At 42.4% G+C, this 23,043-nt stretch overlaps 1 long non-coding RNA gene across 1 annotated transcript in view; it reads left to right on the top strand.

Annotated features, from left to right (window-relative positions):
• LOC137630096 (uncharacterized) overlaps nucleotides 1–23,043 on the top strand; it is an 83,503-nt gene that overhangs the window by 6,732 nt on the left and 53,728 nt on the right. The window contains exon 2 of the long non-coding RNA XR_011041648.1: nucleotides 7,779–7,810. This is a non-coding gene — a long non-coding RNA (uncharacterized lncRNA). The remainder of the gene's footprint in view (nucleotides 1–7,778; nucleotides 7,811–23,043) is intronic.

Raw genomic sequence — 23,043 nt, 5'->3', positions numbered from 1 at the left:
TCGAAAGGAATTCAAACCCGAACATCCTACTAGGCGGACCTCATGGTAGGAGTGGATCGTATTGTCCTCCCCTCAGATTTGAGGCTGTTCTCAGAAGCTCCAAAAAAAGAAAAAAAAGGTGGGGGCCCCATGTGCTGTACCACACAACCTCAGGCCTTGGGCCAGTCAGAAGAGTACCTCCATATAAATCTCATAGAGATGAAGGCAGTCTTTCTGGCCCTTACACAGTTCCACCAATCCCTGGGGAGCCACTCAGTGGTGGTGATGAGCGACACCACCACAGTAGTGGCTTACTTCAACAAACAAGAAGTACCTCTTCGCAGCTCCTATCCCATCTAGCAGTAGAGATACCGAGATGGCCCGAGATACACTAGATACCACTATCAGCACGCTTCATTCCAGGCAAGAGGAATGTGCTCGCCAACAACCTGAGCAGAGCTATTGAGTACCGAGTGGCCTTTGGATCATCTAGTAGCCAACAAAGTCCTGACTTTTTGGGGTCCCCCAACTGTGGCTCTCTTTGCAACGTCCCTGAACTTCAGGCTCCTGTTGTACTGCTCCCCATTTCCTAACCCCAAGGCGCTCTGGCAAGATGCATTCCAGCAACGGTGGGACAAAATCGACGTTTACGCTTTTCCCCCATTCTGTCTGATGAGGAGGGTACTCAAGAAGGCCAGAACATCGATCAACCTCTCATTGACTCAAATATCTTCAATATGTCATCATGCAGAATGGATTCGGGACCTTTTGCAACCCCTGACGGAGTCTCCAAGTGAAACCCCTCCACGACACGATCTACTCAACCATATGCCAACATTTTCCACAAAGCCGCTGCTTCGCTACGACTTCATGCCTGAAGATAATCCAGTATCTCCTCACTCAGAGAAGATTTTCGCAAGTTGCGAGCATGATGTCTGGATACCTGCGAAAATCGTCAGCAGCAGTCTACTAGGCAAAAGGGAAAGTCTTCTAGGCAAAATGGAAAGTCTTCTGTGGTTGGTGTCATGGAAGAGGTATCTCTCCTCTCGATGCCATTATTCCTTGTGTATTTGCGTAAGGAAATGTGCCTTTCAGTCTTGGCGGTTAAAGAGTATCACTCAGCCTTAAGCATTACCCTTAGACTCAATGGAATGGATATTTCCTCGTCACCAGAACTTTTCTAACTCATATGGAGTTATGAACTTACCTGTCCTCAGTCTGAAGTGAGACCCCCCCCCCCCCCCCCATGGAATGTGGTTTGAGTTCTCAGGTCTCTAAAGAGAATTCCCTATGAACCATTATGCCAGGCAACAGATCTCCACCTCATTTGGAACACTGTGTTCCTACTAACTTTGGCTTTGGCCAAGCGAGTTAGTGAACTTCATGGTCCCTCATACGACATCGCCCATTCAAGGGGATGGGAAGAGGTAACGTTCGGCTTTGTCCCCGAGTTTGTAGTCAAAACTCAGTCTTAGAGTAGCGGATCCCGATTCGACTCCATCTGGATTTTGAGTCTCCGCTTTGTAACTGATGACCCTAATGATAACTTTAGCTGCCTAGTTAAGAGTTTGAGGCTGTACCTCGAGAACATCCGCCGCCTGTACACGTAAGTTGGCTTTTTTTTGTCAGCACCTTTCATCAGCACACGGAGTAACAAGAGGAGTCTCTCTAAAAACAGTCTCTGCTTGGATTCGCAAGGTCATAGACCATTCCCTAAATCCGGACCCTCCTTCACGTCGCCCCAGAGCCAATGATGTCAAGGGTATAGCTACTTCTTTGGCATTCAAGAGAAACTTCTCTGTGATGCCGGTTCTATAGGCTGGGGTGTGGAAAAGTCAAGAATACATAAACAGTCCACTACCTGCAAGACATGACCCACAGTAGGCTCAATATGTTCTCTATCGGCCCTGTGGTGGCTGCACAACAGCTGGTATAATACCTCAAGCTCCTTATTGGACAAGTAGCAGAAGGTTGAAGGCATTGTTACTCTGTTTTAGTCTGCGGTAATGAAAAGGTTTGACTTGCTCTAATTCTTTTCTTCATCCTCCCCTCTCTTGGGGAAAGCAGCATCCTGGGTTCTCTGCATAAGCTGACCTCAAACCACTGTAGGTAAACCATGCTTACTTGTGTTTCTAGTATCAAGCTAATACTGCGTAGCAGTGTTTAGAAGGTGCAGGAACTACTTACTTTGGTACAAGCCTCTTCAAAATAAGGAGCCCCTGGGTAAAGCTAAATGGGCAAGTCACCCCTAATAAATAGCGTAGGTTTGCATGCTAGTTACGGAACAATGACATTCGTAGATAATTTGTAATTTTCTTTACGATACAAACCTTTAGCTATTTATATAAACTTACCTGCCAGCCCTATCCCCCTTTGATGTCCTACCTCCAAGCAAAGTGAGCTAAATCACCAATGTGTGAGCAGGAGCAGTAGCAAACTCACTCTCTCTCTCTCTCCCCCCCATCCACTGAATGAGACTTTATCTCTTTCTCCCTTATTGCAGATATGGCCTTTGTTGGGTTTGCCCTGTTCTCCTTCCTAGGAAGCTTTGCTGCGATCCCTTCACCAGGGTGCAGAGCTTCAGCGGACATCAGCATCAGACATTGGCCCCTTGTCCTTAGTTGATGTTATGGTGTTGGAGGACTCTTCTGCTGACCAACCAGCAGTTCCTGTGGCTACGTCTTCTGCATCATCTTTCGTCTCCACCGAGGTCTGCTCTCCTTTCCCTGACGAATATCCTTCGGGGGAAGAGCTAAGTCCGATTCAAGTGTCTCTTGCAAGTATTCCCCTTTCCAGCTCAGGGGCACTCATAGAGACTCCTCTTCGAAGGCCTGCTGACGATCGGCTTCCTGATCCCATGTTTGTCGTTCAGCATCTTGTTGGTGGCAGAAGACTTCGCTGTATCCATTCTCCCCTCTGCCTTCAGGGTAATGTCTTGTTGGTGGCAGAAGACCTCGCAGTATCCATCCTCCCCTCTGCCTTCAGGGTGATGCTGCTCCCTCGGCCAAAAGACACCTCTTCACTTCACCGCCTCCGCAGTCTTCCTCTTTGGAGGAACTCGCACAGCCTGCTTCTTTTGTTTCCCGACCTTAGCTTCCGTCATCGGCCTCTCCTCAACAAACTTCAGTTTGTTCATCGCCTGCAAGGGATCATTCTCGATTTTCTCCTGAATGGGTCACCTTACGAGGGTTGCACTTCTCCGCGGGAGCTTCAAGCAGCAGTTCATTGGCAGCGTTTTCAGTCTTCAACGCGAATCGTCGACCTGCTGTTATTCTTCGCCATGCATTGTTACGTGAATCGCCTGCTCGTGGGTAGTCGACCCACGATCCTTCCTCTCGTTAATCGTTCATCGGTACCAATCGATCCCGCAATTTTGTGGCATCACCCGTCAACACTTAAACCTTCTACTCAACTACCATTTCTTCATCACCAGGCACCGGTCAGCGATAAGAGATTCACCGACGTTCCCCAACGTGTCAGCGGCCATCACTCGTCGAACATTTGAACGTGGAGGTGAGCGTTCATCCTCGTCATAGTCCAACCGTGGGGGGAAAACACCGCCACGACAGAAGCCGCATACGCTAGGATAGGTGACCCCCCTGCTTGTCCACCAGTGGATGATGTCTACAAAGGTGCTGGACCTGGTGGATTCAGCTCGGGACTAAACCCTTGATGGGCTCTGTGATTCAATCAGGATATTGCATCCCGTTCATCTCGTCTCTCCCTCCACTGACCAAGAATCCAATGCTTGTGAGCTCCTTTGCGATGGGATCAGGAAGGTGGCAGGCCCTTCGAGCTGAAGTCCAGACCATGTTGGAGAAGGGTGCTTTCCAGATCCTCGACGGGTCCCCAGGCTTCTTCAGTCTACTTTTTCTCGGGAAAAAGGCATCTGGAGGTTAGAAACCCGTCATTGGCCTCTTGGCTATGAAAATGTTTATCGAATAGACTTAGTTCAGCATGGAAACGGCACACACGGTCAGACTAGCGATAAGGCCTTCCCTTCAGATGACAGGATAGCGAGGCTAAGGAAGGTCGCAAGACTGTTTCTCAGGTGAGGAGAACTCCCATCCACGAAGTGGCTATGTCTCTTTGGACACCTATCATCCTTGGCCTGTTTAGTTCCCAACGGCTGCCGCAGGATTCGATCTTTCCAGTGGCCCCTAAAGTTCAAAATAGAATCAGGCCTTCAATTCCCCAGACACTGATCCCCATGGGACCAGAGGAAAGGATGAATCTTGGATGGTGGGTGGCAAACGAGAATCTGCTGAAGGGTGTCGAACTTCTTATTTTTCCACCCTATTTGATTTTTTTTTTTTTCCAGACGCATCAAAAGGAGGGGGGTGGGTTCCTACGAGCTGCACCACACGGTGTTAGGCCTTTGGTCAGTCTGAAAAGTTCCTTCACATAAATTTCCTTGAGATGAAGGCCGTATGTATGGACCTTAAGAGTTCCAATTCCTGGCGAGTAACTCGGTGGTGGTGATGAGCAACAACACCATGAAAGTGGCTTCTATAAAAAAAGCAAGGAAGTACTTTTTCGCAGCCCCTTTCCCATCTACCAGTAGAGATACCGAGATACAGACATTCACTCGGTTTCTCGCTATAAGCTCGCTTCATTCCAGGCAAGAGGAATGTGCTCGCTGACAATCTGAGCAGTGTTTTGCAGATTGTATGTTCCGAATGGTCTTTGGATTATCTAGTAGCCAACAAAGTCCTGACTTGGTGGGTTTCGCCGACTGTGGATCTGTTCGCAACGGCTTGAACTTCAGGCTCATATCGTAATGCTCCCCAGTCCCAGACACCAAGTCTATGGCAAGACGGATTCCAATAACAATGGGACAACATTGATGTTTACGCATTTTCACCGTTCTGTCTGATGAGAAGAATACACACAAAGACCAGAACATGAGTCAATCTTTCGTTGACCCTCATAGCTCCGCTATGGCATCATGCAGAAGGGTTCCCAGACTTTCTGCTGCTCCTGACGGAGCTGTCAAGATAACTTCCTCCACGACACAATCTACTCAGACAACCAGGCGAAGTGGAATATCTTTGTGGTTGGTGTTTTGGAAGGGATCTCGATCCACTCGGTGACACTATTCCAGCAATTGCGTAGTTCCTCGTGTATTTACGGAAAGAAATGCATCTTTCAGTTTCAGCGGTTAAAGGATATCGCTCATCCTTGAGTCATGCTTTTAAACTGAAGGGAATTGACATTTCCTCATCTCGAGGACTTTCCCTCCTCATACGGAGTTATGAACTCGCTTGTCGTCAGTCGGAAGTGAGACCACCTTCATGGAACGTGGTTAGAGTTCTTTGCTCCCTAAAAGGACCTCCATACAAACCATTACGCCAGGCAACCGATGGCCACCTAACTTGGAAGACTGTATTCCTGCTCACCTTAGCCTCGGCCGAACGAGTTAGCTAACTCCGTGGTCTTTTGTATGACGTCCCCCATTGGATAATGTCGGCTACATCCCTGAGTTTGTTGCCAAGATTCAGAATCCGTGGGTTTCCGATCCTAGATTCGACTCCTTGTGGATAACTATCCTCACTTCTGTAACCAACAACCCAGATCATCTGTTACTATGTCCAGTAAGGTTTTCGAGACTCTACCTCAAAAGAACTGTAGCAGCTCGGCCCAGAGGGCCCTCACTTTTCATCAGCACAGGTAGAAACAAGAGGATCATGAAAAACAAAATCTCTACATGGATTTGCAGGGTCATTGACCTTGCTCTGAATCCCAATCTTCCTCCCTAACGTTGTCCCAGAGCCCACAATGTCAGGGACATAGCTGCAGTACATCCCTGGCCTTCAAAAAGAACTGCTGTGATGCAGGTATTGCAAGCAGGCGTGTGGAAATGCCAAACTACTTTCACCTCCCACTACCTGCATGACGTGACCCACAGGACCTCAATATGTTCTCTCTCAATCCTGTGGTGGCTGCACAACAGCTGGTTTAGTACCTCAACCTCCTTATTGGACAAGTAGCAGAAGGTTGAGGGCAGTGGATACCCAGGTCTTAGTCTAAATGTATGAAAGGAATGTCTGGCTCTTTCTTTCTTCATCCTCCCCAACCCTGGGAAAATCATCATCCTGGGTCTTCTGCACAAGCTGACCTCGAACCTCTGCAATTAAAGCATTGCTCCCTTGTGTAATCTAGTATTGTCCTAATACTGTTGAGTTTCCATAACCTGGCGAGGTAGTATTGGGAATGTCTGTCACCTCAGTTATTTCCTACAAAGACTGGATAACTTTTGCCTTGACCGTCACATTGGTAATATCTCATTACTCACCGCTTGCATAGGCCGCAGACCATACTTAGCAGGTTTAGCTAGGTGTTACGGTCGCCTTATTTGTGTACAAACCTGTGCAGTAGGGAGTACCCTGGGTAAGGCCATAATCCAGATAGGGAGGGACGTCCACCCTCCTAATGGGTGAGTCACCCCTATAAATAGCACTGGTTTGTATTTCAGTTATGGAAAAAATGACAAAATTGGAAGTAATCTATATTTTTCCTAAAGATACAAACCTTAGCTATTTAATACATACTTGCCTGCCAACCCTCTCCCCCGTCAAAGTTGTACCTCCAAGCTAAGTGAAGCACAGTCACAGGTGTGGAAGAAAGGCATAGCTAGCTACCCCCCTACCCCCAACTAACTAGCAGGATGGGTAGTTAACCCTCGCTAAATTGTAATGGCTCATTGTAATACCCCTATATATAGCTAAAGTTTGTATCATTAGGAAAAATACAAATTACTGTCAAATTTGTCTAATTACTTCTGAATTTGTTATTTTAGTGCTTTATCCTGCAACCCTCCCCTCCAATCATAGTTCCTTGTGCCTCACTCAGCAACACTAGGATGGCTGACACTATAGATTTGTGAGTGCAACCTGCTGAAAGTTTATACTTTACAACTTCCCTTGTCAATGAAGTGCCTGTGGGTGCATGTTTACATAATCACCATTTGACTGGTTGGTTCATTAGTATTTGTTTTATGTAATTACAGAGACTTGTAACAATATTATACCTAATTCTGGCCAGAACAAACTGATCCCCAAGAATGATTAATAAGATATATAAAGATGCACATAATGAAAGATTCCAACTATTTTTAGATATTTTACTTTGTGGAAACAAATTGGGTTCTACTTATGTAATACAATAGATTGATGAGAGATGATATTGACATCTCTTCTCTTCTTTTTCCTTTTGCCTTATTGAAATAGCACTTTGTTTGGGTTTTGTTTAATCCATATTTATGAATGTACAAGCACAAATTTGATAGGTTTTTTTGTTCTTGCTGAAAGAGAGGTGCTGACTGTCACTGGATGGCTCTTGTTTCAAGAGAATACTGTAGTTAAATTTAGAGAACCTTGCTCAGACCCACCTTTTACATATTTATGCTCTTTTAACAGTACATTACTGCATTGTAATTCGTTCGTAAGTAGAGAATTGAAGATTGAAATTAGGTAAAAAATATTTAGTAATGAGAAATGGGGAGTGGTGTCTTTTTATCCTCTACTGAAACGGAGCTGTTTGTGTCCCCACCCATTCCACAGTATAGTATCATGTAAACTAAACTTCATTTACTTCTCCAAATATTTTGGGCAGTTTCATTTTTTAGGCAACTGTCTTCTGTTTTCAAATTTTTAGGGCCTACTGCCTTGTTTTTGAATATTTTGGACTGTTGCCTTTTTCTTGTTTTCTGTCAATATATTACATTGTTAATTTTACTTAAAAATATTAATGTAACCAGAACCTGATGTTTTTATTTACCTATTTATTTTATTTTTCAGATTGATTGCCCTTTTAGGTGGAGCTGGCACAGGTACAGTCTACAGGATGTTTTGACTGACATATAGACTACTACCTTTGCATTAGTCCCTTTTTTTTTTTTTTTTTTTTTTTTTTTTTTTTTTTTTTTTTTTTTTTTTTTTTTTTTTTTTTTTTTTTTTTTTTTAGATCCTTTTGAAAGTACAATTTTAGAATCACACCTGATAGTTTGAAATGGTGGTGCCCCGGGAGAGACAAAATAAGTTGAATTAATTTGTATACTTTAGTGCATTTTTTAATTTTTAATTAAAAATTTTAATCCAGTTTGTTTTAATATTCATCTGTTAAGCATAAGCAGTTTGTCTCTCCTGATTGGTGGCTTCTACATGTGGAAACCTGGCGGTGGTACATATTAAAGGATTTCGTCTCCTTTAATGTAACGGAAGCATGTAGCACCATTATGAACTTTAATATCACTCATTTGTGCTTTGAAATATCCAGTTTATAATTGATATGTTGACCCATTAAACTTGTGACCTGGACACTGTAAATTTTTAGGATACCGTATGACTGGTCTGGAGTTTCAAGAATTTTTGAAGTACAAGTAGAACCTCGCAATAACATTAATACTGTTCCCTATCGCCGATTGCCCGTTACTTTGAAAATATTTCTCAAAACTTAAAATTTAGCTAAATGATACCAAATTAAATACTTTACTATTATATATGCCCAACACTTGGGGTATCATCAAGATGAGCAGTTTTTGTTTTGCTCCTTAAATCATGAAGTTGAGGGCTGTATAGTCTTTATTTCAAATAAATGGATAGAAGGTTATTTTATAGCTAAGTTACTCAATTTTATGCCAATAACACTGTATTTATAAACTTTTAAGAATGATTTTGGTAGAGTTAAATAAAATGCAGATGGATAGTTTACTGGAATATTTTATTTGCTGCTGTTAGGACCAAAGGAGTAAGGTGTTGGCTGCCATTTGCACTTCCGTTAGTCACCACAACGTAATTCTCTCTCTCTCGCCATCTCGTCTCGTCTCCTCTCCTCTCGCCATCTCGTCTCGTCTCCTCTCCTCTCGCCATCTCGTCTCCTCTCCTCTCGCCGTCTCGTCTCCTCTCCTCTCGCCCTCTCGTCTCTCGTCTCTTCTCCTCTCCTCTCGCCATCTCGTCTCTTCTCCTCTCCTCTCGCCGTCTCGTCTCTTCTCCTCTCGCCGTCTCGTCTCTTCTCCTCTCCTCTCGCCATCTCGTCTCTTCTCCTCTCCTCTCGCCATCTCGTCTCCTCTCCTCTCCTCTCGCCATCTCGTCTCCTCTCCTCTCCTCTCGCCATCTCGTCTCCTCTCCTCTCCTCTCGCCATCTCGTCTCCTCTCCTCTCCTCTCGCCATCTCGTCTCCTCTCCTCTCCTCTCGCCATCTCGTCTCCTCTCCTCTCCTCTCGCCATCTCGTCTCCTCTCCTCTCCTCTCGCCATCTCGTCTCCTCTCCTCTCCTCTCGCCATCTCGTCTCCTCTCCTCTCCTCTCGCCCTCTCGTCTCCTCTCCTCTCCTCTCGCCCTCTCGTCTCTTCTCCTCTTGCGCTCTCTCTTCTCCTCTTGCGCTCTCTCTTCTCCTCTTGCGCTCTCTCTTCTCCTCTTGCGCTCTCTCTTCTCCTCTTGCTCTCTCTCTTCTCCTCTTGCTCTCTCTCTTCTCCTCTCTCTTCTCCTCTCCCTCTCTCTTCTCCTCTCCCTCTCTCTTCTCTCCTCTCCTCTCTCGCCCTTTTCTCGCTCTTTTCTCCTCTCCTCTCCTCTCCTCTTGCGCTCCTTTCTCCTCTCCTCTCCTCTCTCGCTCCTTTCTCCTCTCCTCTCCTCTCGCGCTCCTTCCTCCTCTCCTCTCGCGCTCCTTCCTCCTCTCCTCTCGCGCTTCTTCCTCCTCTCCTCTCGCGCTTCTTCCTCCTCTCCTCTCGCGCTCCTTCCTCCTCTCCTCTCCTTTTGCGCTCTTTTCTCCTCTCCTCTCGCGCTCTTTTCTCCTCTCCTCTTGCGCTCTTTTCTCCTCTCCTCTCGCGCTCTTTTCTCCTCTCCTCTCGCGCTCTTTTCTCCTCTCCTCTCGCGCTCTTTTCTCCTCTCCTCTCGCGCTCTTTTCTCCTCTCCTCTCGCGCTCTCCTCTCCTCTCCTCTCGCGCTCTCCTCTCCTCTCCTCTCGCGCTCTCCTCTCCTCTCCTCTCTCGCGCTCTCCTCTCCTCTCCTCTCTCGCGCTCTTTTCTCCTCTCCTCTCCTCTCGCTCTCTTTTCTCCTCTCCTCTCCTCTCGCGCTCTTTTCTCCTCTCCTCTCCTCTCGCGCTCTTTTCTCCTCTCCTCTCCTCTCGCGCTCTTTTCTCCTCTCCTCTCCTCTCGCGCTCTTTTCTCCTCTCCTCTCCTCTCGCGCTCTTTTCTCCTCTCCTCTCCTCTCGCGCTCTTTTCTCCTCTCCTCTCCTCTCGCGCTCTTTTCTCCTCTCGCGCTCTTTTCTCCTCTCGCGCTCTTTTCTCCTCTCGCGCTCTTTTCTCCTCTCGCGCTCTTTTCTCCTCTCGCGCTCTTTTCTCCTCTCGCGCTCTCCTCTCCTCTCCTCTCGCGCTCTCCTCTCGCGCTCTTTTCTCCTCTTTTCTCCTCTCGCTCTCTTTTCTCCTCTCGCTCTCTTTTCTCCTCTCGCTCTCTTTTCTCCTCTCCGCTCCTCTCGCTCTCAGCAAGTGCCATTGATTTCAAATAAAGCAGGTCAGTGCTGATCGGGCTTGGCAGCTCCAGCATAGGGAGTGCTGCTAATTTCAGAATTATAACCACGAAGTTTGATCATATTGTATTTTAGATTTGCTGTAATTTGTTTGTAAATCTTGAAAGTTCGAAAATCAGATGATCATACCTTAAGGACTGTCTTTACTTTTCCCAATGATTAAGATTAAATGAAATCCTAAAAAGAAATACAAGACTGTTATATTTGTTAATGAATGTGTATTGAACTGTAAATATCTCATATTTCCACCTACAATACTACGTTTTGATGATATGTTAATTAAATAGGACAGTCAAGTTATTTTATCTATACCTTTAGTATAAGGGAGACTCCCATTAATTACAAAACCACTTGTGTAAAGCAAGATTTTTGCCTATTTAAAGATATTACAAATGTTTCTTTTCTAAATCCTTAGAAATTCAAAATAATTGTAAAGAATTCTGTATCATGTTTTTCCTATTTAGGATGCCCAAAAAGGGGAAAAAAAAAGTTTGTTCCTATGCTGATACAAATCTGAGCTTGTCATTTAATGGGATCATTTGTTTCACTTATGACCAGTAGAAATATTGTTTGTCTAGCATCCTTATACGGCTGAACCACCAACCCTTTAAGCTGGCTGGCATGTTAGCTTTCATGGTTGGTAGCTCGCTCTGATTCTGGTTGTCGTCATGTTAAGACGTCTGTTGCTGACTTTTATCATTTTTCATGGCTTTGTTTCACTTACTCTTTTCCTAGTATGAGACTGAAACAAGTGACAATAATAACATTCTTTGGTGGAAGGCCACCCTTGCAGCACTTTGAGCCTTGTAGATTTCAATCTTCATCCTTTTGTCCAACTTGCAGAGGACATTGATGTTCCGTGGATGCCCCTTTTGAAGTGTGCAGGGCGTGGTTATCCTCTTAGTTGGAGAAGTTCAGTGGTCCAAGGAAGAAGGTGACCAAGTGTGATCGTTCCCCTCATGTATATTTCAAAGCCTGATCTTCCCTTGTCTGATCTTTTGTTATTGGAGTTTTCTCAAGACCTGATAATGAAGGAAAATGATAGTGTTTGATTTCGTGGACGTAGTTTCTCCTGCCCTCGATTGCCTCAGAGGTGGTTCCCTTAGCATTTGCCCAAAATACATCCATTCGATAATGCTGGAGAAGATATGCCCATCAGTTATCATCTGAGTTTAAGCTTGCTCCTTCACCATCTCCACTTATGAGTGTTCTCAGCTCGTACGAGCAACTTTTTATGTCTGATATGGGTGTTCAAGGTGAATTTTTGTGATGTATCCCAGAAATTTCTCCTATGCGTGATGTGTAAATCTCCTCAACGTACACTATCTCATACTCCTCAGCACACTTTGCCTGTACAACCCCATCTCCTTTTGTGGGAAATTGTTATTCCACTTCAAAGTCCAAATGGCTTCGGACCTCTTTGTTAACCTTCTCATGTCGTCCAACTTCCCCCAATAGGGAAACGGTACAGTATAAGTGTTACAAAGTGTGGTTGCTTGTAATAGTTCGACTATGGGTTCGTAATCCTAAAAACAATCCCTATGTCAGCCTTCTTCATCATCGTATTCTGAGCCTATTTTGTCGGAATGCAAAACTAGTTCCCATTGTTCACATGCTTTGTTGGCCTCCTCACCTTATATGTCGGACATTCGTCTTGACTGTAAAGATGTTCCTATAAGCACCTAAACAAGAGCCACCTCCAATAAAGTCTTAATATTTATTGAGGATTCTCCAGAGTTTCCTGCTAAAACAGAAATGGCAGGTTTGTGGTGGCCCATTAGAAACCTGGTAATCTGCTGGACTGGGGTTCAAGTCCCGCTCAAGCTCAGTCGTATTTTGTAGAGTCTGGAACCTTGCTATACTTAACAGCTAATGGTGGGGGAGTTTAGGAGAACCTATAGGTCTACCTGCTAAGTGATCAGCAACCATTGCCTGTCCCTCTCTTGTCCTAGCTTGGGTAGAGAGGGTCTTTGGCATAAGTTTTGTGTATACTGTATTTAGTCAGTTGCTATTCATGAGCAGCCTTTGACTACTGTGCACCCTTAGAAATCCTGACTTCAGGCCGAAGGAAGGCATACTCCTTTATAAGAAAGTGTGTCTCATTAGATGTATTAATGGCCTGAGTGAGGGCCCTTTAACAATTGTGGTTGGAAGATAAACCAATTGATGGCCTCTTCTCATCGATATTCCGTAGTCTCGTCAAGCTTGTTACCTTAGCTTAGTTAAATAAGCAAATCTCTGATTCTGAGTTCTCTTAAAGCAACGACGTTGGCAATGTTACTTCCTCCAGCACTCTCCCATCAACGGAAGGGTTATGCTCTAGAAGCAAGCTTGTCCAAATCCATTAGCTTTTGATCCAGACATAGCGTAGTTAGCTCCTGGTGTAACTATTGGACAGCAGTCGGTCTACTTTTTAGTCCCTGATCTGCACAACATGGAGATGGTAACAATGTCAGCTTTCCAGGTCTGCTCTTGGCTTGACCGGTGGTCAGGGCCCAGTGTAGTTTTAGCATAACATCGAAAAATTTGTCCAACCATGACGTCTGAAAAAGATGAGAAGAGCTTGGTTATTGAGCTAAAGCCCTAGAATTTCTTTTCCACTAATGTGCTTCTAATTGGGGAAATTACATATTCAAGAGAGATGCAGTGACGACATAGTCCACACAACATATACAGTACCTGTTAGGGACGTTAGGGACAATAGTATTACGTAATGTGGATTTTATCCATCAGCCAACCTTATTCCGGCCTGCGGAAGTCACCGGAACCAGTGAGAAGTGAGAATAGTAGAGCCCAGCTTCTTTCTTGAGGAGGGCAGCTGGAACACATTTTTGTGCTCCTCCCCAGTTAGTTCTTGAGCTCCTCTCTCTAAACAGACGTCACGGATACGAGAGAAATATCTACTCTAAGAAAGAGAATGTACAGATGCTGGAGAAACATGTCATCGATGAAGTTCTTGATAGGTCTCCAGTTTTATTCAGCTACTTCTTCCTGGTGGAAAAACCTACAGGGCTTTGGAGACTTGTCATAGACCTGTACCACTTGAACCAGTTCATACTACACAACCAGTTAAAGATAGAAAACTTGTAGCAAGTGATCAATGCCATTAGGCCGAACGACTTCCTGTAGTCCATCGACCTCTAGGACGCTTGCTTACAGGTCCCAGTCCATCTAAGGTCAAGGAAGGGTTACCTGGATAACTGGTTGTTATTGGCTGAGTCAGGAGTCCTTTGCCACAGGGATCTTTGGCTAAATCTTGGTGTTATCTTGTCCATGTCAGTGTTTCCAAGCATCTCGCAACAGTTCCTCGAGAAGAACTTCCTGCAGGCCCATATTTGGCAGAAACTCATGGGATATTTTGCCTCTGAAGAAATAGTGCCTTTTGGAAGAATACACTTGAACTACATTCATTGGGCACTAAGTCCGAGTGGTCTCGGTCATCAGACCCTCCATCCCATCCGCAGGATTTCCTCCCATTCCCAGATGCATCTCGCCAAGGGTAAGGAGCACACCTTTGAACGTAAGTGTCGGGTCGGTGGACACAGGAGGGCAAGTCGTTACATGGCCTACCTATTATTATTCCATTAAACAGTTATTGTCAAAGGTCACTCGGTTGTGTTGATGAGTGACAACACAAGTAATGACATGTCTCAATAAGCAAGGAGGTTGTCTTGCTACCTCTGCCAATTAGCAGTAGTTCTGCATCATTGGGCAAAGGTGAATGCTTGACCAACTTTCGACCAGCTTCATCCCAGGGAAAAGGAATGTGATAGCAGACAATCTGAGCCAACGAGCAATGATAGTTAGTTCAGAATGGTCTTTGAATCTTCAAGTGGCTAGGGAACTCCTGACTTTGTGGGTTCCCCGATAATGGTGTGTTTGCCACACCTGAACCACAAGCTGGCAGTGAGATCCTAGACCTATCTGAAGTGATGAAAGATGCATTGTATCTCCCATGGTATGGGAAGGATTGGATGTGTACACCTTTCCCCCATTCTGCCCTATCTGTCAGGCTCTAAAAAAAACAGAATGAATCAGAACCTCTGAATAATGCTAGTAGCACGAAATTGCTTCATGTGGAGTGGTATCCGGTCTTCTAGATAGATTAGAAGTTCCAAGAAAACCTCCATTTTGGCCAGACCTTCTATGTCAACTTAATGTACGAAAGTTCTACACAGTAGTTCAGTGCCTCTCTTAACAGATGGAGGTTATCCAGCATACCCAAAAGAAAGGCTTTTTGAGGCACCCTGTGAAGCAACTTGAAGGATACCTCTGCAAGTTTTCTGCAGCAGTCTACCTGGCAAAGTTTTCTGAGTTCTGTAGAAGGAATACTGCTACACTCAGAGCCACTATTTAACTGATTGTATACTTTTTACTCTTCTCACAGGAGGAGAAACTTCTCCTGGTGACAGCAATAAAAGGTTCTTGCCCAGCCTTGAGCCAGATCTTCAGACTGAAGGGAATCGATCTCTCCTCCTCGTGGGAGCTCTCGGCTTTTATTGGAAGTATTACACAAAATTGTCCAGAAATTGAATCCCCATCTTGAAGTGTGATTAACTTCTTTGTTACTATGTTTGCTGAACGTCAAAACAACATACAGTATGTTATTCCTCCTGCTGCTTCCAATATTGAAGCTGTTAATTGAACTTTTAGAATGGCAATGCAAAATGCTATCTCTTGCTCATCTTTGATTGTGCCCGGTAAGGATGGCATCAGATATGATTGCGCGTCAGTCACCAGTTACTAAGAAATTTTTATTAGAAACTCTTAATGGTCTCTATGGTGTTCTCATACATCTCCTTACTCTTGGCATACTTCAATTATAATTCTTGGCCACAAGTCTGGTAAAGACCAAGAACTGCCATCTAGTTATAGGCCTATAACCATGAAAAGTTGTGTATGCAAATATTTGAGAGTTGTCAGAATTGTGTGGCATCTAGAATAAAAAAACCTTTTATTAAACAGGCTGTTTGTCTTTAGGAAGAAGCGAAGGGTGTTAGACCCTTTGCTGATGTTATTAAGGATGATATCAAATGCTTTTACTAACCAAAACGAAGTGTTAGGTCTTGTATAGGTTGATCCTAGGACGACATGTGTTTTCGTTTAAGAATTTTTATCAAACCATACTATGGAAATGAGAGGGATAAGAACTATCTTCTCCCTACTTCCACGAAGAGGGTGTTCCCCAAGGCAGCGTCTTGAGTGTAACCTTATTCACTGTTGCTCTCAATAGTCTTGCGATTTGCCTACCTCCTGGCATACAACGATCTCTAATTTATAATTTTGCAATGTATTGTAGTGGTCATTTGCACTACAAGCATGCCAGACCCCTCAAATTGCTATCAGTGCTGTTGCTGCATGGGCTCATTCTACATACATGCATATACCAAAGGCACTTCTCCCAATTTTGGGGGGTAGCCGACATCAACAATGAAACAAAACAAAAAAGGGGACCTATACTCTCTACGTTCCTTCAGCCAAACCAGGGACTTGGCCGAGTTCAGCTGGTACTGCTAGGGTGCCACAGCCCAACCTCCCACATTATCCACCACAGATGAAGCTTCATAATGCTGAATCCCCTACTGCTGCTACCTCCGCGGTCATCTAAGGGCTCATTCTAAGGGATTCATATTCTCTCCTCAGAAGACCAAAGTCGTTTGTTTACCTTCTTAACGAGTGTCTTTTTGAAGTCTTTGGGCTTCACCGCATCATATTCCCGTGCTGAAGAGGGCTTTTGAACTGGGTTATTTTTTTTTTCTTGGGTTTGACTTAAATTTCTCTCGCATTTCTATTACTTATAATTTCTTTATTCTCCTTTATATTTATCAACAGTCTCCAAGCTTGCTGTCAAAATACTCTTACCCATTTCACTGTCCATTTTTTAGGGGAACGTCATATCTAGTATTGGTTGCTGCTTTTTTTTTTTTTCCTCAAAATGTATTGTGGGACTATGGTGGGCTTGCCAACTACCCAATAATTTTTGGACGCCTAGGGGTGTCAGTATTCACATACTGGCAAGCAGACCTATTCTTGAACAAAAACTTTGCCTTCAGATTCCATGGGTTAGCTGGTTTCATAGAGATAGCACTCTCGGCTTTTTATCCGGTTTGCCTGCCACTATGATTTAAAGTGGGGATGATTGTATTCTTGAAATGCTATGTCCCATCAAGTAGTTTTGGCATACACTAGAACCACTCTAATCATAGTGGCACCATCCCTTTGTGGTAGAGTAGGAAATGCACATTGGGGAAGCAGCTCTTGCAGGTGTCATTGGTGGAGTAATTAATTCCATGAAAGGCTAATGGGCTCTTTAGTGGAATTTCAGACAGTCTTATTTTCTTTACCTTATACTTCTCATTGATTATTACCTCTTCCTTCAAAAAAAAATTTAGTAAACTTATTGTTCCCCCTACCTCTGGATCAGTAGGCAAACCCCAGACACCGTTGACAACTTCGGCTTGCTTAATTACAAAAAATTCTGTTGACCTCGGCAATAATAGGGATTAATCCAGCAATACTTCGCTGTCTAGTGTTATTACAGACAATTCATCAGCAGTGGCAGAAAATTTTTCCTGTAACGAGGACAACGGTAATACTTTACTATGGTTCTGGCGCAATACCATATTTAACTAAAAATTTGAACATTCTCCATTTAGAAAACATTCCAATTGGTTGTAGCAATGAATACAATTCCTGAAGCATTTTATAGATTTGGAGCAATCAAAGAAATTTTCATGGAAGCTTGGGTATTAGGGCATAAAGTTTGGTAATAGTATGATTTCAAGTGCTCTGTGATAAAGTACAAAGAAACCAGGATGCATATAAACCTGAAGAATGGATAGAAAAAGTAATCGAGCACAGATTTCCAGAAATAAGAACCACCAAGCTTCCAACGTGAGTCATTGTATCTGAGAAGATTGATGATTAAAATTATTGCAGGATGAGTAAATTTGTACAAAAATCAATTGGTTTGATTAAAAGTAAAGATAGTAGTACGTACGGTAAGCAATATCTTTTGATCTGTTAAATCAGATACTCGAGCCCACATGCCTAGTGCCATGAAGATTGAAGACATTGATCCTATTAAAGATATTGAACCACAAATGAGTTTGGAAAATAAGTATGACTCCCAAAACAAGCATGATAGTTTTAACATTTGAGACCCCAATTATGCCTGATCATGTAGATAATGAGAATGAAAGGGTATGTGTTCGAGAATATAAATATGGTCACCCATTCCGGTACTGTAATATCATCATCTGTATTATTGTATTTGACGGCCTATAAGACGCACCCTCATTTCAGCAGGTCAAATTTAAGAAAACTCTATTTAGTATATTTAAGCATAGATTGTTGAAAACAGAGGTGTACATTACACAAGCAGAAACATACCGTATATTTCCGCTCATAAGACGAGGTTGAAAATTTATCATATTTGAATTAATTTTGGGCATATCTGATAATATAAGACGACTGGTGAATTATTACAAAACCAGTGCATAGGCTAGCTTTTGTTGTACAGTATACTTAGAAATCCAAGATAAATTAATGAAAAACATTCTTTATCATGCTTTTGCTAAACACGCAACATTAAACCGAAATCCCTGCTTTGTTTACATTTCATCGCTGGTCATAACGAACAAACGCACGCATTTACATTTGCGATTGATAACTAACGATGCTAAGAGCTTTTAGTAAAGATGTAATTACAAATATTTTACTTTCCGTATCCCTAGAAATTTCTTCTTGTTGCATAAGAGGAAAACCATTTTGTTTACATATAGTCATGATGAAGCATTCAATGCAGGCCATAACATGATGAATATTAAAGTAGGTAATATGAATATTAAAGTTGCTCTGTGTGATGGGGTACCTAAAGATCTGGATATATACAGACCAGCAGACTGGATTGAGAAAGACTCAGATAGTTATGCCATCCCTAAGTAAGCCAAAACCACCAATGTGGTTCGTTGCTGAATCTACAGGAGGTACACACAAAAAATTATTTTAATCAAGATATGCAAATTTCTTTTGAGGAATGTAGGAACAATTGCACCTGGAGATATCTCAATTTGGTAAGAAAAGTTTCTTGATAAATGACAAGTCATACAGTCTGTTATCCAATTTCGAGACAGAAAATGTAAAATTGGTCATCAAACCCCATCTAAACTTTAGCTATGGAAGGGGAGTGATTTTCAATAGAGGCCTATATGAATTTACTGTAGAGATATTGGCTGTGCCCCCATTATCACTATTGAAAGTACATAAAGTACCTGGAACATCAATGATTATCCTTACTTTCCAGGATGCTGGTGTACCTTTCCACATTGACATAGAAAAGGAAAGGATTAAAGTTCGACCTTTCAAGCAGAAGCCACCGCAATGTTTTAATTGCTTTAAATAGGGCATCCTTCCAAAGTTTGTAAGAATGATAAAATTTTTAATAATTGCTCCAATCTTTACCATGGAGAATGTAAACTTGAGACAAGGTGCTTGAACTGAAACATGAATCATGAATCTACTGATTGGAGCTGCCAGTTATATAAGTTAGAATAAGCTGCCCTCAATAAATTAATTATTGAACATGTAAGCGTAGGGCATGCCAAGAGATTATTAAATAAATCTGGAGAAAAGGTTCCTCGGGAGTAATCTAACCAACCTATTACTGTAGGTAGTTCTCGAAAAAGAAATTCACCATCTACTGATAAGCGCTGAATAATGAGGCAAGAACATCTCCTCCTAAAGATTTACCATTGTGTATAAACAATAAGACATTGCCCACCACTATCCAACCTTTATCCCCTATTACAAAGGTTGGCACTAAGCTCTTCCAGGCTGTGTCCTTGCCTGATTTAATGGAGATTCCACGTGAAACAAAGTTACCAAGTGCACCTGTAGTGGGGAAGGTGCCAAAACCTGGTAATTTACCACCTATTAATTGGTGAAGAGACCTCCATCACTTTCACCCCCTTCCGTTAGAAACATTATAGTTATGACTTCAAATAAATATATTTTGTCTGTTGATGTTTTTGATGAACCAGAAGACAATTCAAATAAATCAGAAATTCAAGTTGAGGTCCACCATCCCCCTCAACAATTAGATGAAAAGGACAAAAAGAAAATTGAGCACACAACCCAATTTATCAAGACCCTCTTAAATAAAGCCACCTGAAAATAGTGTTAGATCAAAAATTGCCAATGGGAAGACTTCATCCAAAGGGTTTTCGAAAAATAAACCATAGGTTTTTCCTTCATTTTGCAATGGAATTGTCAGGGTTTAAGAGCCAAATATGAAGAACTGGAGCTCCTCATTCATGACCACTCCCCCATAATTATATGTCTACAGGAGAGCAAACTTGATCATAATACTCCTTGTATTCTTGCATATATAAGCTACAGGACACCATATGATTAACGAATAGGGAGCCATGAGGGAAGTCTTATATACGTCCGTTGAGATGTTCCCCAAATATCTTAGCCAATTCGTACACCTCCATAGGCAAAGTTTGTACAGATTAATATAGGAAGAAAATACACCATTTGTTCTCTTTACTTGCTTCCAAATGACATTGTCTCATATGATAATTTAGTAGAGGTGATTCAACAACTTCTTCAACCTTTTCTTTTACTTGGAGATTTGAATGGTAGACATCCTTTATAGGGTGATGTTTTAGCAATCACCAGGGGCAATATTAAATTTTCAATTGTAGAAAAGGAGGATGTCGAACTCCTTAATACAGTAGAGCCTACAAACTTTCATGTTCATAGAGGTACTCTGCCATGCATTGACTTTTCAATTGCAAGCTCTAACTGCCTTCTTGATTTTGAATGGAGGACATTAGATGATTGGCATACTAGTGATCGTGCGCCAATCATTTTGAACACCATGGTCCCCCTTTACAAAGATCGCCACGATGGAATCTTGACAATGTGGACTTGGTTAAATTTCAAGGGCCAAGTGAAAGCGAGGGGAGTGCAGAGCAGTTTGAAAGTGCTGATGCTGCCATAGGCTTACTGAAAGGAACTCTTCATACAGCAGGGGTCAATTCAGTTCCCAAAACAACAGGGTTATCCAAACGACGACCAGTCCCGTGGTGGTCTTCAGAACTAAATGCCCTGTACAGAGCCACAATAAGGTCCTTAACTCGATTGTGCAGACGCCGTTCTGAGGAGAATTAATTATATACAAGAAATATAGAGCACAGTTCCGTCGTGCCTTGAAAGAAGCTAGGCGCCAATCTTGGGTATCTTTTGTTTCCTCCATTAGCAGTAGAATAACACCATCTACTGTATGGAGGTAAGTAAAAAAGATAGCAGGCAAATTCACCCCCAACCCACCACCAGTGTTGAAGTTAAAAGATCAGTATGCGACTGAAGTAAATGAGGTTAGTGATGCCCTGGCTGATTATTTCTCCAATGTATCGTGCAAGTGTGAAGCAGCTCCTGGTCGTCAGTATAAGAGCATTGAAGAAAATAAAATCATAAATTTTGCATCGGGAAGGGAAGAGTCATACAATTCTCCTTTTACTGAAAGATAATTTGATTCTGCACTTGCTGCATGTTATGATACAGCCCCTGGACTGGATGGAATTCATTATGCAATGATTAAACATTGACTTGTTAATACGAAGTTATTTATTTTAAGCATTATTAACAGAATATGACATGATCATAGTTATCCAAGAGTTTTGGAACTAACCATTATTTTTGCATTTTTAAAACCTGGTAAGGTTAAGTTCTCAGCAGCAAACTGCTGACATATTGTATTGACATGTTTATGTAAGATCACGGAGAAGATGTTCAATGCAAAACTGGTGTGGTACTTGGAGAAGAAAGGTACTTTATCACCTATCTAGTGTGGACTTAGGAAAATGCATTCAACGACTGTGTAGGTACGACTTGAGTCCTCTATTTGTGAAGCCTTTGCTTCCAAACAGCACCATGTAACAGTATTTTTTGACCTGGAAAAGACATATGGTAGTACAGGGAAATATGGTATACTTGAAACCATTCATAATCTAGGACTGAGTGGAGAGCTACCGCTGTTCAGTCAAGCATTTGTTTCACATAGATTTTTTAACGTTAGAGTTGGTGTAACTTTGTTAGAGCGTAAATATCAGGAAGAGGTCGTTCCTCACGGTAGTGTGCCTAGTGTAACCCTCTTTGCACTAGCCATAAATAGGATATCCTCAGTCATTCCTCAAGATATACTCTCAACACTATTTGTAGATGATCTCTCTCATTTGCTGGAGCTAGAATGGCAATGGTTGAGAGAAAATTACAACTCTCAATCGACAAAATATTTCAATGAGCAGATATGAATGCATTTGAGTTTTCAACAAGTAATACTACTGTTGTCCATTTCTGTCATTCGGGGAGTACAACTAGACCTGTGATTGTAGGCTTACATGGGTTCTTCACTTAAAGCCTTAAAAGTAAAATGTCTTGAGGCTCTGAATCTTCTAAAAGTTTTGCCCCATACATCATGGGGGACAAACTGTGAAGCTCTTAAAGTTATACAAGGCCTTAATTTTTTCCAAAAATTAGTTATGGGTGTAAAATATTCTCCTCAGCTACCCCAAGTAGATTAAAAGTTTTAGAATCTATACACCATGCTGGTATCAGATTGTCCACAGGAGCCTTTAGAACTTTGCTAATCCGAATCCTCCGTGTTAATGGTGAAGGATTGCCTTTAGATTTTACCGGAAGTCTTTGATTGTTCGATATTGGTTCAGGTTGAAAAGACTTCCTAATTCTTTAGCCTGTTAGACTGCAAACCATGTAATGCATTCTAGATATTTTGAGTTGCACCGTAAATCTCAACGTTATAGTTTCCAGATAAAATCATTAGTGGACAGTTTAGATATAGGTAGAAATAAAGTGCTCCTATGTAGGATATCATCTACCCCTCCATGGAAATTACTATATATATCTCTTTGTAAAAGGTTTATTGGTATAAAAAAGAACCTAGACTAACTACGAAGCCAGGTTGCTCTTTATTGAAAATTTTGAAGAACATAGAGAATTGACTTTACTATATACTGATGGCTCCAAATCTAATGTTAGTGCTTTTAATTGGGGTGCACTACCTCTAGCATCTATATTTACTGCCGAACTATACGGCAAAGTAACCGTTATTGAGAAAATATCGTTACAAGACGACAGTAATTTTACCATTTTTGGTGATACAAGACGTCTCCTACAACCTTTATAAGTATTTAATTCCAATAGTTTTAGATTGGCTTTTAATTATTGGTATGATAGGCATAACAGTTAGATTTTGCTGGGTTCCATCACACGTAGGTGTCTGGAAATGAGAAGGTGGAGTCACTGGTAAAGAGTGCTGTAGCTGAGTTGCTACTAAGAAGGTATCCCATTCCCAGTTATGATTTTTTTACCTTCAATTAAGAATTTTATTCATAATTGGCAACACCATTGGGATAGATTACTTGAAAATAAGATGAGAGAAGTAATTAATGTTGAATCCCCTTGGAGGTATAACGGTATACCTCGAAAGTAGGAGACTACTCTTTGTCGTCTCCAC

This window comes from Palaemon carinicauda, chromosome 38, assembly GCF_036898095.1.
Source record: "Palaemon carinicauda isolate YSFRI2023 chromosome 38, ASM3689809v2, whole genome shotgun sequence".
In the NCBI taxonomy this organism is placed as follows: Eukaryota; Metazoa; Arthropoda; class Malacostraca; order Decapoda; family Palaemonidae; genus Palaemon; species Palaemon carinicauda.
The sequence above is the reverse complement of the archived record's forward strand: the minus strand, read 5'-3'. Positions and strand labels throughout refer to the sequence as shown.